Below are 14,270 nucleotides of genomic sequence, written 5' to 3'. Positions count from 1 at the left end.
CAAATGAGCCCTACTACGGTAATACACTACAAACCCGTGATTGTGTTCCGATGCGGTACGGTACATTAATCGTTCGATTATGTGTAAAGCCGATGGATCTCAGAAGTGACGGGGTTAATGTGTTGTACATTGCAGTATTTGTCCTGAACTTCAACATTGGATTCAAATCTTTGAGTTATCTGATCACATTAATCATTTACGGTTTGATGATGTCGCATAACACTGAACTGTATTTCTCCTCTCTGCATTACCACGTATAATGCTTGTACACGTTACCATAGTATCAAAACTATCTGCACTTCTCTTTGTTTAATACCAAGTGTCACCTCTGAGAAATAATGGCTGGTATGCATAATATTGAAGTAAAAGTATATTACTAAGGTTTTCGTGTATGTGTAAAAAGCCATAGGCCTAATAAATTATTTCCTGTGTAGCAAAAAGTTCATCTGGAAGACAATGTTTAGTTAATGCTATAATTGATAGTATAAACTACGATTTATATGCATAACAAGAAGTACAGTATATATTTCTACTTCTAAGTATAAACTGAGAAAAATCGTAGTCTGTCCTGTTCGAGACCTCGTTAGCTTAGCTGCTAAGCCTTAGCACAAGCATTTATACAGTTTAAAATGACAGAATTTATGCAAATTCGTGCTAGAAAATCCTGCAAGGAAAGACAAGAATCATGAGAACGTGATTATAACAAGTTATATAGCTTACTTACTTACTTATAAATGGCTTTTAAGGAACCCGAAGATTCATTGCCGCCCTCACATAAGCCCGCCAGCGGTCCCTATCCTGTGCAAGATTAATCCAGTCTCTATCATCATACCCCACCTCCCTCAAATCCATTTTAATATTATCCTCCCATCTACGTCTCGGCCTCCCTAAAGGTCTTTTTCCCTCCGGTCTCCCAACTAACACTCTATATGCATTTCTGGATTCGCCCATACGTGCTACATGCCCTGCCCATCTCAAACGTCTCGATTTAATGTTCCTAATTATGTCAGGTGAAGAATACAATGCGTGCAGTTCTGTGTTGTGTAACTTTCTCCATTCTCCTGTAACTTCATCCCGCTTAGCCCCAAATATTTTCCTTAGCACCTTATTCTCAAACACCCTTAACCTATGTTCCTCTCTCAGAGTGAGAGTCCAAGTTTCACAACCATACAGAAGAACCGGTAATATAACTGTTTTATAAATTCTAACTTTCAGATTTTTGGACAGCAGACTGGATGATAAGAGCTTCTCAACCGAATAATAACACACATTTCCCATATTTATTCTGCGTTTAATTTCCTCCCGAGTGTCATTTATATTTGTTACTGTTGCTCCAAGATATTTGAATTTTTCCACCTCTTCGAAGGATAAATCTCCAATTTTTATATTTCCATTTCGTACAATATTCTGGTCACGAGACATAATCATATACTTTGTCTTTTCGGGATTTACTTCCAAACCGATCGCTCTACTTGCTTCAAGTAAGGTTTTACAAATAAAAGATGTTATATGATCAATTGTAATGGACTATTCAAATGCTGATTTTGAGATAACTGGAATTTTATCTGTAGGTTGATTTTTGTTATTGTTATTTAAATAAATATACTCTTAGCAAAATTATTCTATATTTAATCTACGTGAAAAAAACTCCGTGTGGGTACAATGTTTCAGGTTGCATGTAAATTTGATAACTAACATTTTGGACCCGTCTGATTTATGTCTGATTTTGACTTCACTTTAGTTTTCATGTTATTTATTTTTTTCATAATTTGCTTTTCGTCTGGTTTTTTTTTCCTCCCTGCTTTGAACTTCCATTTCAACTTCCATAACCAGTATGACTTTTTCCTCATCACTTCTTGTAGCAGGAGTTTGCGACTTGGTTAACAATGCTGGGTATTTTTTTTGTGCGTAGATCAACAAACAGCAGTTGTTCTCTTTCTCTCTTTTCTACACTCCCCACTTCGCCGTAATTGTCCATTTTCTTGTTAAACTAACCAAATTATGAGGACGACAATCAGTTTTCCCAATAAGATTTTAATATAAATGAATGGAAGGCGAAAAGTAACGAGTCTTCACATATAAACTCGAAGTACTATCAATAATCGATATAATCGAACATTCTTGATAGTTTATATAGGGATATCATTTTATTTTTACTTCAATTTGTATTGTACCTGAGTTTTTGAATGTACTTCACTCCCACTCCTTCTACTAATGATTAAGGTCATAGTAAACAGTACGTTCCAGAAATATGTTCGCGTTTTCCAGTGACGAAAGAGCTTTCAATATTGAATCATTTTCGCACAGGTACTGTCGTCCATTTGCCTACGTCGTATCCCAATTTCCCCCACTAGCTTTTATTCGCCAGCTAGTGGCTGGGCTGTCTTAGCTCTTTCCTGAGAACATTAATTTCTGTTGGGAATTGGACGTCTACGTAATATTATACAAATGTTTAAACTAACTTAAATAAAAGGGTCTCGTTAAGTAATTAACTATCACGTGATTTCCTCCCTTTCTACGACCCTACGACAATCACTTGGACGGACAGTAGATAGTACGTCTGAGTAATTTTATCTTTTGGGATCGAGCAGAAGTGAATATTGAATTTACAATACGTAAGGTACTCTTTTATAGAGTAGGTACAGAATTATTCCAATATGAGTTAAGGCTGGTTCACAATAAACCGGGAACGGAAACGACAACGAGAACGAGAATGGAAATAATGTTAAAATAAATTCATTTAAATACATTTGTTTTAACATTATTTCCGTTCTCGTTCTCGCTGTCGTTTCTGTTCCAGGTTTATTGTGAACCAGCCTTTACTAGTACGAAGGACGAAACTGGTAATTGGAATTAGATTCAATAGTCAGTAGTGCGATAATATGCACAAAAGAACTGAAGACTGTATGGAAATGATCATCATTTTAAAAAAATGTGTTTAAATATCCATATTATGATTATTTTTCAATTTAGCTTCATTCTCTATATTGTACTCTAATGTGCTATAGGCAGTATAATATACACTGCATAATGAATACGTTCACATGGACAGCTCAGTTCGTGAGTAAAAACACTCATTGTTAATACGGTACTGTATTTTGATTAAACAAAAACCTAATGAAAATTTTCAAACTCAAGAGCGCGATATTTCCTAGTTTACGTAAATGAACTACTTTTCTTCCCTCTTGTATCTAGTAAAGTGATTTGTTTGTATATTACGCCAGTATCATCGAACTCCAGTCGTGGAAGGGGTAGCAAACGGCGTTGATCCAGAGGTATAGCCAAGTTAATATTAAAAATGTTAGTAAAAATAAAATGATGTCCCTATACTACTATCGCATAGTACATACTTCGTAGTAGTAGTATCAAGTTTATGCATACAAAACTAAGTGTATACTTATATTTCAAGTATCTTGTACAGTGAAAACAAACGGTAAACTACAACTTTATGCATACCACCCAATATTCTTTTCACTATGTGCTGTATTCGGTATATCGGACTCACAAAGTTCGATTAGTAATTTTGGTATCCGATATATTATAGGTTTGTATGTACCTTCACATTAGTCTAGCGGCCTTGTTTGTTCCTGACATGTAAACTACGGGTACTACTGCGGCCTATTTGATGTTGATGGCTGCTTGGCGTGTCTGTAATTCCTTCCCCGCTCGTTGTGTCATTCAGCGTGTCCAGGGCCCGGAGGTGAAGGGGCAGAGCCTAATGAAAGGGCACAATAATTTGCCTATAGCTTTGTTGATCCCTGGTGCTGGGCGCTCAGATATTAAAAGTTTGCAGTGCGTGGTCGCGAGGATTATGCGCGGAACTTGTAAAAAAGAGAGTAGAGGGGGTGGGGGTATTGGTTCCTCTTTTGTTTCTTTTTGTTCGTTTGAAACCCGAGGAGCACCTTTCTGCACTGCGACAGGCGGGCCCGTTTTCTCTCTCCCTTGCAGCCCGTCCGCTGGACTGACATGTGTGATTGCCTGTATATGGATATTAAATTGGATTAGCCGGCGCTGTCTAACAGGTTTAAAGTAGTCTCGCCGGCGACTGTTTGAATAGTTTTCCACTGCCTCTGTTCGATTATTCCACCCTGGCTGAAATATTCCTCATTTATAGCTCCTCCTTCACGTTTACTTTCATGTCTTTTGTGACGGACGGTCTTTCACGTTGCGGTGAATGTGAAAGTACAGACTGCCCTTACACGACCTATGACGTATTCTTTGTGATGAATACCGAATCGTTGTTGGGACGATTCCTAGAATCGTTGGTTGATGTACTTCTGTGCATATTTTTATGATAGGTAATAGCTCCAGGAGGAGATGGATTGAATGCAGAATTATTTAAAAACGGAAGTAGGTTCTGAAATACAATTGATATTTTCTGAAATACAATTGACATATCTGAAATACATTTGATATTTTCTGAAATACAATTGACATATCTGAAATACATTTGATAATTTCTGAAATACAATTGATTAATCTGAAATACATTTGACACCATCTGAAATACAATTGATACCATCTGAAATACAATTGACAGATCTGAAATACAATTGATACCATCTGAAATACAATTGATACCAAATACAATTGATACCATCTGAAATACATTTGATACCATCTGAAATACAATTGACAGATCTGAAATACAATTGATACCATCTGAAATGCATTCGATACTATCTGAAATACAATTGGTACCATCTGAAATACAATGGACAGATCTGAAATACATTTGATACCATCTGAAGTACATTTGATACCATCTGAAATACATTTGATACCATCTGAAATACAGTTGATACCATCAGAAATACAATTGATACCATCAGAAATACAATTGATACCATCAGAAATACAATTGATACCATCTGAAATACAATTGATACCATCTGAAATACATTTGATACCATCTGAAATATATTTGATACCATCTGAAATACAATTGACAGATCTGAAATACAATTGATACCATCTGAAATATAATTGACAGATCTGAAATACATTTGATACTATCTGAAATACAATTGATAATTTCTGAAATATAATTGACAAATCTGAAATACATTTAACACCATCTGAAATGCAATTGATAATTTCTGAAATACAATTGACAAATCTGAAATACATTTGATACCATCTGAAATACAATTGATAATTTCTCAAATATAATTGACTAATCTGAAATACAATTGATAATTTCTGAAATACAATTGACTAATCTGAAATACATTTGATAATTTCTGAAATACAACTGGAAAAGTTGTAGAATAGAGTTGTTTTTTTAGTAACTTAAGGGAATAATTTGTCAATTTTTTATGTGGAATTTTGTCGATTCCTAAGTCTCTCATATTTTCTTAAAAAAAAAAAAGTTGGGAACCCTAGACGGATGAGATGAAGAGAGAGAGAGATTCGGATGGAAGTAAGACGGAGAGAAAGGAAGTAAAGAGATGGAATGGAATAAAGACGATGGAATGGCATGATGAATCAGAGGAGGAGTGAAGAAGATTGTAACAAATGACTCCCATCTGTGGATATTTTTAATTAATCCTCTTTGTGAATGAAGCTGGGGTGTAATTTGGTTCCGGACATTATCACCGGCAAGTGTTGCCACTCCACCGCACCGGCTCGACCTAGATTTCCCCTCGCACACTGCGCTTTAATTCGGTCATACTGCCGCGGCTTCTTGGCCCCTCTTCGTGCTGACACATTCGAAAATTGAGTCACGCTGTCTAATATTTCCTTATGACGTCCCAAGAGTTTGTATATCTGTCCAGGCACATACAGCGAAGAGCAGTGTGTGTGGTGCCATTTATCTTGACATAAGGAGGCCGAAGTCAGAAAAGTTTACATAGAATTCTAGGTATAACTGTAGAACTCTAGAAATGTACAGCATATGAAACAAAGTTTGTTTGCAGAGCTCTGTATCGGACAGCACACAAGCGAGAAATGTCACAGTCTGGTGACAGATAGGAGCAATTCTCCAGTCCAACGATGTGTGTGTGTGTGTATTCTGAAAATCATACATTTATGCATTTTTAAGTAGAGAAGAGAGTGTAAACGTAATGATGAATTATACAAGAAAATTTGATTTTTTTCCCCGAAGCTGGTGAATTATAGGGATCACTATTTTTCAAAGATCGATTTAATCTTTATCTTAGTATATAGACTGTTCATTAAGTATGGAATATTACTCATAACGTCTTAAATTGTAATTTAAAAAAAGTGTTGTACAAAATATTGTAACTTTTATACTAAATAAGAATATAATTTTATTGTTTTCAACAATAAACACTTTCTATAATTGAATGTAAACACTCCCGTCAACAATGGGATTTCCACTCCACACAGTAACAAAGTATTCGTTATTGCACTCCACAGACGACAATGACAATTTACTTGAATTATTGAGAACAACAATGAACTGTTAATCTTAACTAATGTTCACATAGCACTATTTACAAATCAGAACTGTCAGTTCTCAGTTCACAGTTCGTTTGCCTTGACTAGTTCTTCTAGCTCAGTCACTAGAGTTCACAGTATCTCGACACACTCAAGTCGAACTCCGGTCTCGAAGCTGGCTTCACTGCTTACACTTAGGGTGCTATGCATAGACATTTCGCTAGCCCTCGCTACGAGCGTGCTAAACTAGCCCCGGCTATCCACTGGTTACTAGTACAGAATTCAAATCATATCCTATCGCTAACACTGGTTTATGAATACGAAAAACGCTGATCATCCACCGGAAGCCCGCGCTAAAAATGTATATGAATACAGCCCTTAATGACTAACTTTTGGGCCCGTCTGATTTGTCCGATTTTGACTTTACTTTTCATGTTATTTATTTTCTTCATAATCTGCTTTCCATCAGTTTTTTTTTCCCGCTATAAACTTCCATCTGAATTTTCATAGTTTGAATGGCTTTTTCTTTATCACTTCTTGCGACAGGAGTTTGCAACTTGTTTAATAATGTTGGATAATCTTTTAGTAGATTAACAAATAGCAGTTGTTCTCCTTATCTCTCTTCTACACTTCCTACTTGGTAAGTTGTCCATTTTCTTGTTAAACTAACCAAATTTTAAGGACGACAATCAATTTTTCCCACAAAGAAATAAACATAAATGCATGGAAGGCGAAAAGTAATGAGTTTTCGCGGATAAACCCGAAGTACTATCGATAATCGATATCGATGGCCCTGAACCAGACTGTTCCATTCCCCCCCCCCCCAGGAGAGCTGTTTTAAGCTCCTGACATTCAAAGCTTCATGAAACAATTTGGAATAGCTTCATAGCAACCTTATGGAGAGGAATATTTACAATTTTGTTCGATTCAAAATTGCAGACAAGAACTGAAACACAATGAAACACAGATTTCTTTCTTATAAAAAGTTGGACTTAGAACAGTTTGGTTCTCAGCCATCGATACTTCTACTTCAGGTATCTTCTATATAGTCAAAGCAAAAGGTAAAACTACAACATTATGCATACCACCCAGTAATTGTCCCAGTTATCATGAAAACATTGTTTTCCTCACAATTACATGACTGATCTTATCTATCTCATATCTACAGTCATGTAGAGTAGGCCATGAAATTAAAGAAAACACTACCATTAATCATCAATGAACAGTGTTCTTTAGTTTCCCCGGAATACGTGATAAGCGAGTTCTTAAGTCCTGTTGGAGTTTTTACAAGATATGAGGACCCTTGAGAACCTAATTTATGTTAAAATAATGAAATCTGTGTTCTGCAGAATCACTATACTCTTTTCTATTGGGAAAGTAAAAGTGTAGTCCAAGCTATCTTGATTACGAATATCTTTGAGACGGGAAAGACGTTTTGAGTTTGACATTGTTACAGAATATAAAGGTACTTTCTAAGGCGTTTTGAGTTTGACATTATTACGGAATATAAAGGTACTTTCTAAGGCGTTTTGAGTTTGACATTATTACGGAATATAAAGGTACTTTCTAAGGCGTTTTGAGTTTGACATTATTACGGAATATAATGGTACTTTCTAAGGCGTTTTGAGTTTGACATTATTACGGGATATAATGGTGCTTTCTAAGGCGTTTTGAGTTTGACATTATTACGGGATATAATGGTACTTTCTAAGGCGTTTTGAGTTTGACATTATTACGGAATATAAAGGTACTTTCTAAGGCGTTTTGAGTTTGACTTTATTACGGGATATAATGGTACTTTCTAAGGCGTTTTGAGTTTGACATTATTACGGAATATAAGGTACTTTCTAAGGCGTTTTGAGTTTGACATTATTACGGGATATAATGGTACTTTCTAAGGCGTTTTGAGTTTGACATTATTACGGGATATAATGGTACTTTCTAAGGCGTTTTGAGTTTGACATTATTACGGAATATAATGGTACTTTCTAAGGCGTTTTGAGTTTGACATTATTACGGGATATAATGGTACTTTCTGAGGCGTTTTGAGTTTGACATTATTACGTGATATAATGGTACTTTCTAAGGCGTTTTGAGTTTGACATTATTACGGAATATAAAGGTACTTTCTAAGGCATTTTGAGTTTGACCTTATTACGGAATATAATGGTACTTTCTAAGGCGTTTTGAGTTTGACATTATTACGGGATATAATGGTACTTTCTTGAGAAGTGCGTTTGCAGTTTTGGTAGCTAAATGTACAGCAGTTCAGCTCCAAATGGATGCATTCGGAAATTCCGACAACACATAATAAAGTTACATTCACCTTCTGGACTGCACTAAAGTATGACAATATTGGACCATCATAAACAAAAACGATCTTACTACATATTTTTAATGTCTCGCAAAGATTTCAATACAACATGTGTAACTTCCGGTAATTCTGAACCGTTGTAAACTCTTTTATGAGTTGTAAACTTGTAATGTCACGGTCAGGTTTGCCGGAAACTGATAAGCTTTACAAACCTTGAGAGTAGCAGTTTGAATCCAGGCGTTACGACAAGCATGTAGGATTCAAGTGTTGTAATGAAAACTTTATGATATAGCCTGTGTGCTGGATGTGAGATTGGTGCATACCTTCATTAAAAATTTAAACATCTACTTCGGATTTGGCGTGTACGAAGGAATGCTAAGTCTGAATTAAACTTGGTACACTGTTCCATTGTTTGCGCACACTTCAAGCAAATGTTGGAAGCTGTAATAAGGTGATTCGAAAGTTGTGTTAAACATTAGGAGTGTGCGACAGATACTAGGTAGAAATTCACGGTCACGTGATTCAATCTATGCCGTATCGACTACTATAGGCCCTGTTACATGTGGACTACTTTGTAAAGTCTGCAGTAATCATGCACGATAGAATAATGAAATAGGTATAGCTTAATGATTTCATTATTAACGTAACGAGTATAAATTCTTACTTTACACAAACAAATGAACTTTTAACTCATGAACTATCCCCATTTCCTTGTGTATTATTCTCAACTGGGACATGCAAATCACAGAAACCTGCAGAAAAGCATATTCTATTATCCATGTGCTAAAAAGGATAAATGTTCATCTTCCCTCTTGCTTAAAAAAGTCCCTTGTGCAGACACTTGTATTTCCCTATTTTGACTATGCTGACATTTTACTGACTGACCTTTCCAGCGACAACAAAACGAAACTTCAACGTGCTCATAACTTGTGTGTACGTTTTGTAAGCAATGTTCGTAAATATGATCATATTACCCCATCCCTGGAAACAATAGGTTGGCTTAAACTAGATAAGAAAATAAATTTACATTCACTTCTCCTTCTCTTCGAAATCTTGAACTCTTCTATTCCTTCGTACCTGTCGTCTCGCTTCACTTACTTTTCTTCCCACCACAATCTGAACACACGCTCTCGCCATGAAACAATATTAACAATACCATCCCATCGCACCTCCTCATACTCATCCTCTTTCACAATAGCCCTGCCAAGACTCTGGAATTCGCTACCTGCTAGCATCAGGGACTGTCGAAATAAAATTCAATTCAAACGCAAACTTACTAGGCACTTGATCAGTAATTGAGACCCGTTCAGACATGGTTTCTTGTAAATAGTTCTCTTAGGCCCGATTGTATAAACCATTTAATCTTAGATCAGAGGTTAAATTGATCCTTGTTTCAGCTGAACTTGGAATTTTGTGTTGTATAAAGTCTAATCTGAGATTAATTTGTCTCAAACTAAAGTCAGCACTGACTGAAGAAATTTCTCCGATTAAGTTAGATGATCCAAGTTCAGTTATTTCTTTTCTGTTTGAAATATACGAGTGACGTATGACGAGTGCTTTGACGTATGTTTATTTCAATCATTTCCTTTTATTTGCTATAGATTATTCGTGCATCTGACCCGACACATGAATGTAATATTACTCTTTTCATCGTATTTACCTTGTTAGTAATATATTTCAAAAATAAAGCGACAGTCTATTTTAGTTAATATGGCTGTCTTCATTGCAGAAGCACTAAGCGTGGTTACAAAGCATTCCATGGCCAAAAATACATAATATAGTATATCTACCTGCTTCTAATTTGCAAATTACGAAAAAATACATATAAATATGCTTTTGACTGCAGTCCATGTATAATGTGAGCCATCATACATAAGCGGGTTGTGCATTTCACGCCGCTAATTTGGCTCGGTTTTTCGACCAGACACGTTGGGCATATAGGGCCGCGGGTGGGGTTAAGAGGGGTTAGAAGCCGTGTAGCATTCGTGAAAATGTGTGTTACATGTCGACCTAATTGGTGTTCCGTTTGTCCGCGCTGGAGTAGCAGCACGACTGCAATCCGACCCCTCCCTGTGTGCGCCAGTTCGAGTCTCAACACAAACACACCAGCAGTCAAGTGGTAATCACAAGTGTTGTATTATGGCGCTCAGACCATGTTTTCGCGCGCGCTTTTCAACTCATCCGCCTGGATTGCACTGTTTCCATAATATGACATCTCCAAGCGTCAGTCTATCCACATGTTAGTCGAGGCACTGGCTGCTGAAAATTGAATCGCTGTCCCACGAGCACACTGGTCCGATGTCGACATTGAAGTGTGCATTATTGACTTGGGCATTATAGTCAATAATTTGCTTCCGACTGCCATTAGCAGTGACATGCGCTACTTCAGTGGACGAGGAGTTTTGTGTGTGAAATATTTCCTTCTGAAGTCGTTATCACATTGGTAGCTATAAAATATTTGTGTTAGCGCAGTGAATCCTCATCTTTCTAAATGAACTTCTGCTCTTCATGTATTCAGCAACCTTCTGCTTTGAAATTTACTCTTAATGTATTCAGAAAATCTCCCGCTTAGAAATCATAGTAAATCTTCATCTTCCTAAATAAACTTATACTCTTCATGTGTTCAGCAGATCCCGTGCTTTGAAATCATAGCAAATTTTTATCTTCATAAATGAACTTCTACTTTTCATGCGTTCAGCAAACCTGCTCTGAAATCATAATAAATTTTCATCTTCATAAATAAACTTCTACTCTTCATGTATTCAGCAAACCTTCTGCTCTGAAAACATAGTACATTTAATCATCTTCCTCAATGAACTTCTACTCTTCATGTATTCAGCAAACCTTCTACTCTGAAAACATAGTACATTTAATCATCTTCCTAAATGAACTTCTACTCTTTATGTATTCAACAAACCTTCTGCTCTGAAAACATAGTACATTTAATCATCTTCCTGAATGAACTTCTACTCTTCATGTATTCAACAAACCTTCTGCTCTGAAAACATAGTACATTTAATCATCTTCCTAAATTAACTTCTACTCTTCATGTATTCAGCAAACCTTCTGCTCTGAAAACATAGTACATTTAATCATCTTCCTAAATGAACTTCTCTTCATGTATTCAACAAACCTTCTGCTCTGAAAACATAGTACATTTAATCATCTTCCTAAATTAACTTCTACTCTTCATGTATTCAGCAAACCTTCTGCTCTGAAAACATAGTACATTTAATCATCTTCCTGAATGAACTTCTACTCTTCATGTATTCAGCAAATCTTCTGCTCTGAAAACATAGTACATTTAATCATCTTCCTGATTGAACTTCTACTCTTCATGTATTCAGCAAATCTTCTGCTCTGAAAACATAGTACTTTTAATCATCTTCCTGAATGAACTTCTACTCTTCATGTATTTAGCAAATCTTCTGCTCTGAAAACATAGTACATTTAATCATCTTCCTAAATGAACTTCTACTCTTCATGTATTCAGCAAATCTTCTGCTCTGAAAACATAGTACATTTAATCATCTTCCTGAATGAACTTCTACTCTTCATGTATTCAGCAAATCTTCTGCTCTGAAAACATAGTACATTTAATCATCTTCCTGATTGAACTTCTACTCTTCATGTATTCAGCAAATCTTCTGCTCTGAAAACATAGTACTTTTAATCATCTTCCTGAATGAACTTCTACTCTTCATGTACTCAGCAAATCTTCTGCTCTGAAAACATAGTACAGTTAATCATCTTCCTAAATGAACTTCTACTCTTCATGTATTCAGCAAATCTTCTGCTCTGAAAACATAGTACATTTAATCATCTTCCTGAATGAACTTCTACTCTTCATGTATTTAGCAAACCTTCTACTCTCAAAACATAGTACATTTAATCATCTTCCTCAATGAACTTCTACTCTTTATGTATTCAGCAAACCTTCTGCTCTGAAAACATAGTACAATTAATCATCTTCCTAAATTAACTTCTACTCTTCATGTAAGTTACTCAAACCTTCTGCTCTGAAAACATAGTACATTTAATCATCTTCCTAAATTAACTTCTACTCTGCATGTAAGTTACTCAGCAAACCTTCTGCTCTGAAAACATAGTACAATTAATCATCTTCCTAAATTAACTTCTACTCTTCATGTAAGTTACTCAAACCTTCTGCTCTGAAAACATAGTACATTTAATCATCTTCCTAAATTAACTTCTACTCTTCATGTACGGTACTCTGCAAACCTCCTGCTCTGATATCATACTAAATCGTTTTACTGAATTAAATTTTACTCTTTATGTATTCAGCAAACCTTCTGCTCTGAAATCGTAGTAAATCATCTTCCTAAATGAACTTGATCACTTGTGATTTAAGACGGCGCTTATTCCGTCGGATCCCGACCAATCAGTCACTCATAACGAGTGCACCTCCGCACATATGTGGACATTGTCTTCCGTTCATAGACATCTATGACGTAGTACAGAGGGCAGGCCACTAGAGGGAACCCAAGAGGTGGAACTTAAACTGAGACGATTCGATCCGATACCGGTATGGGAATCCGGTGTGGCTTAGTGGATAAAGCATCAGCACGGAGAGCTGAAAACCCGGGTTCAAATCCCGGTGCCGGAGAGAATTTTTCTCCGTTCCACTACTCTTTCATCGTTCATTATTTCTGTTTTTCTTGTATCAAAAAATTCTTAACACAAATTCACGGATGATTACGGCTGTATACTGCAACATAGAATAAGGTATGTTTTTTTAAAGTAAAGCAAACCTAACATCTATCCATAGCAACGAAAATAACAAAACTTGGTGTAATAGTTTTTATTTTTTCCTTTAGGATGTAGCGGTCATATGATGCATGAAAATTGAAGATATGTTAAAAAAAAAAAAAAATAGGACGATCTTGAACTGCAGTGTGTCATAGTTTGCAGTGAGATAAAATGTAACTTCATTGGTGGTTTCAATATAAACTGTGTTTGATAAATGCATATATATAACATTATTGCCTCACATTAAACTTTCTATTACTGACATTTTTATGATAGAATATTTTCAATTGATGAGATACAAAATTAACATATTAATTAATTTTTTTTGCTTGATTATCCTTCCCACCTACTCTTTCCCACGACATGAAGGAAAATTTTAAATAATTTTCATGTGCGGGTTTTTTTACACGCTTGCAGACAGAGCGCTCAACAGTTTAGTAATTACTAATTAGGATGCAGTGAACAGTGAACTCTATTTGTAAATAAAATCTAGGCCTACTCTCGCTACATTCTTTGTCAGCTTATCGGATTATGACCACAGACTGATGATTACTTTCCTTTGCACAGAAAAATATGAAGCAGTGAAAAATTGCAACTAATTTTCATAAAAGATTGCTTGACAATAAAACGATTTTTCATTACATAAAAATCAGTAAGAATATAAGAAAATTATTTTAGTAACCCCCCCCCCCCGCTTCCCCCTCCCCCCAAAAAAACCTATCAGACAAAAATGGCAAAAAAAAAAATATATATATACAGACGTGGACAAATTATTAGCAAAATT

Source organism: Periplaneta americana, chromosome 4 (assembly GCF_040183065.1).
Source record: "Periplaneta americana isolate PAMFEO1 chromosome 4, P.americana_PAMFEO1_priV1, whole genome shotgun sequence".
In the NCBI taxonomy this organism is placed as follows: Eukaryota; Metazoa; Arthropoda; class Insecta; order Blattodea; family Blattidae; genus Periplaneta; species Periplaneta americana.
This window is presented reverse-complemented; position numbering follows the sequence as displayed.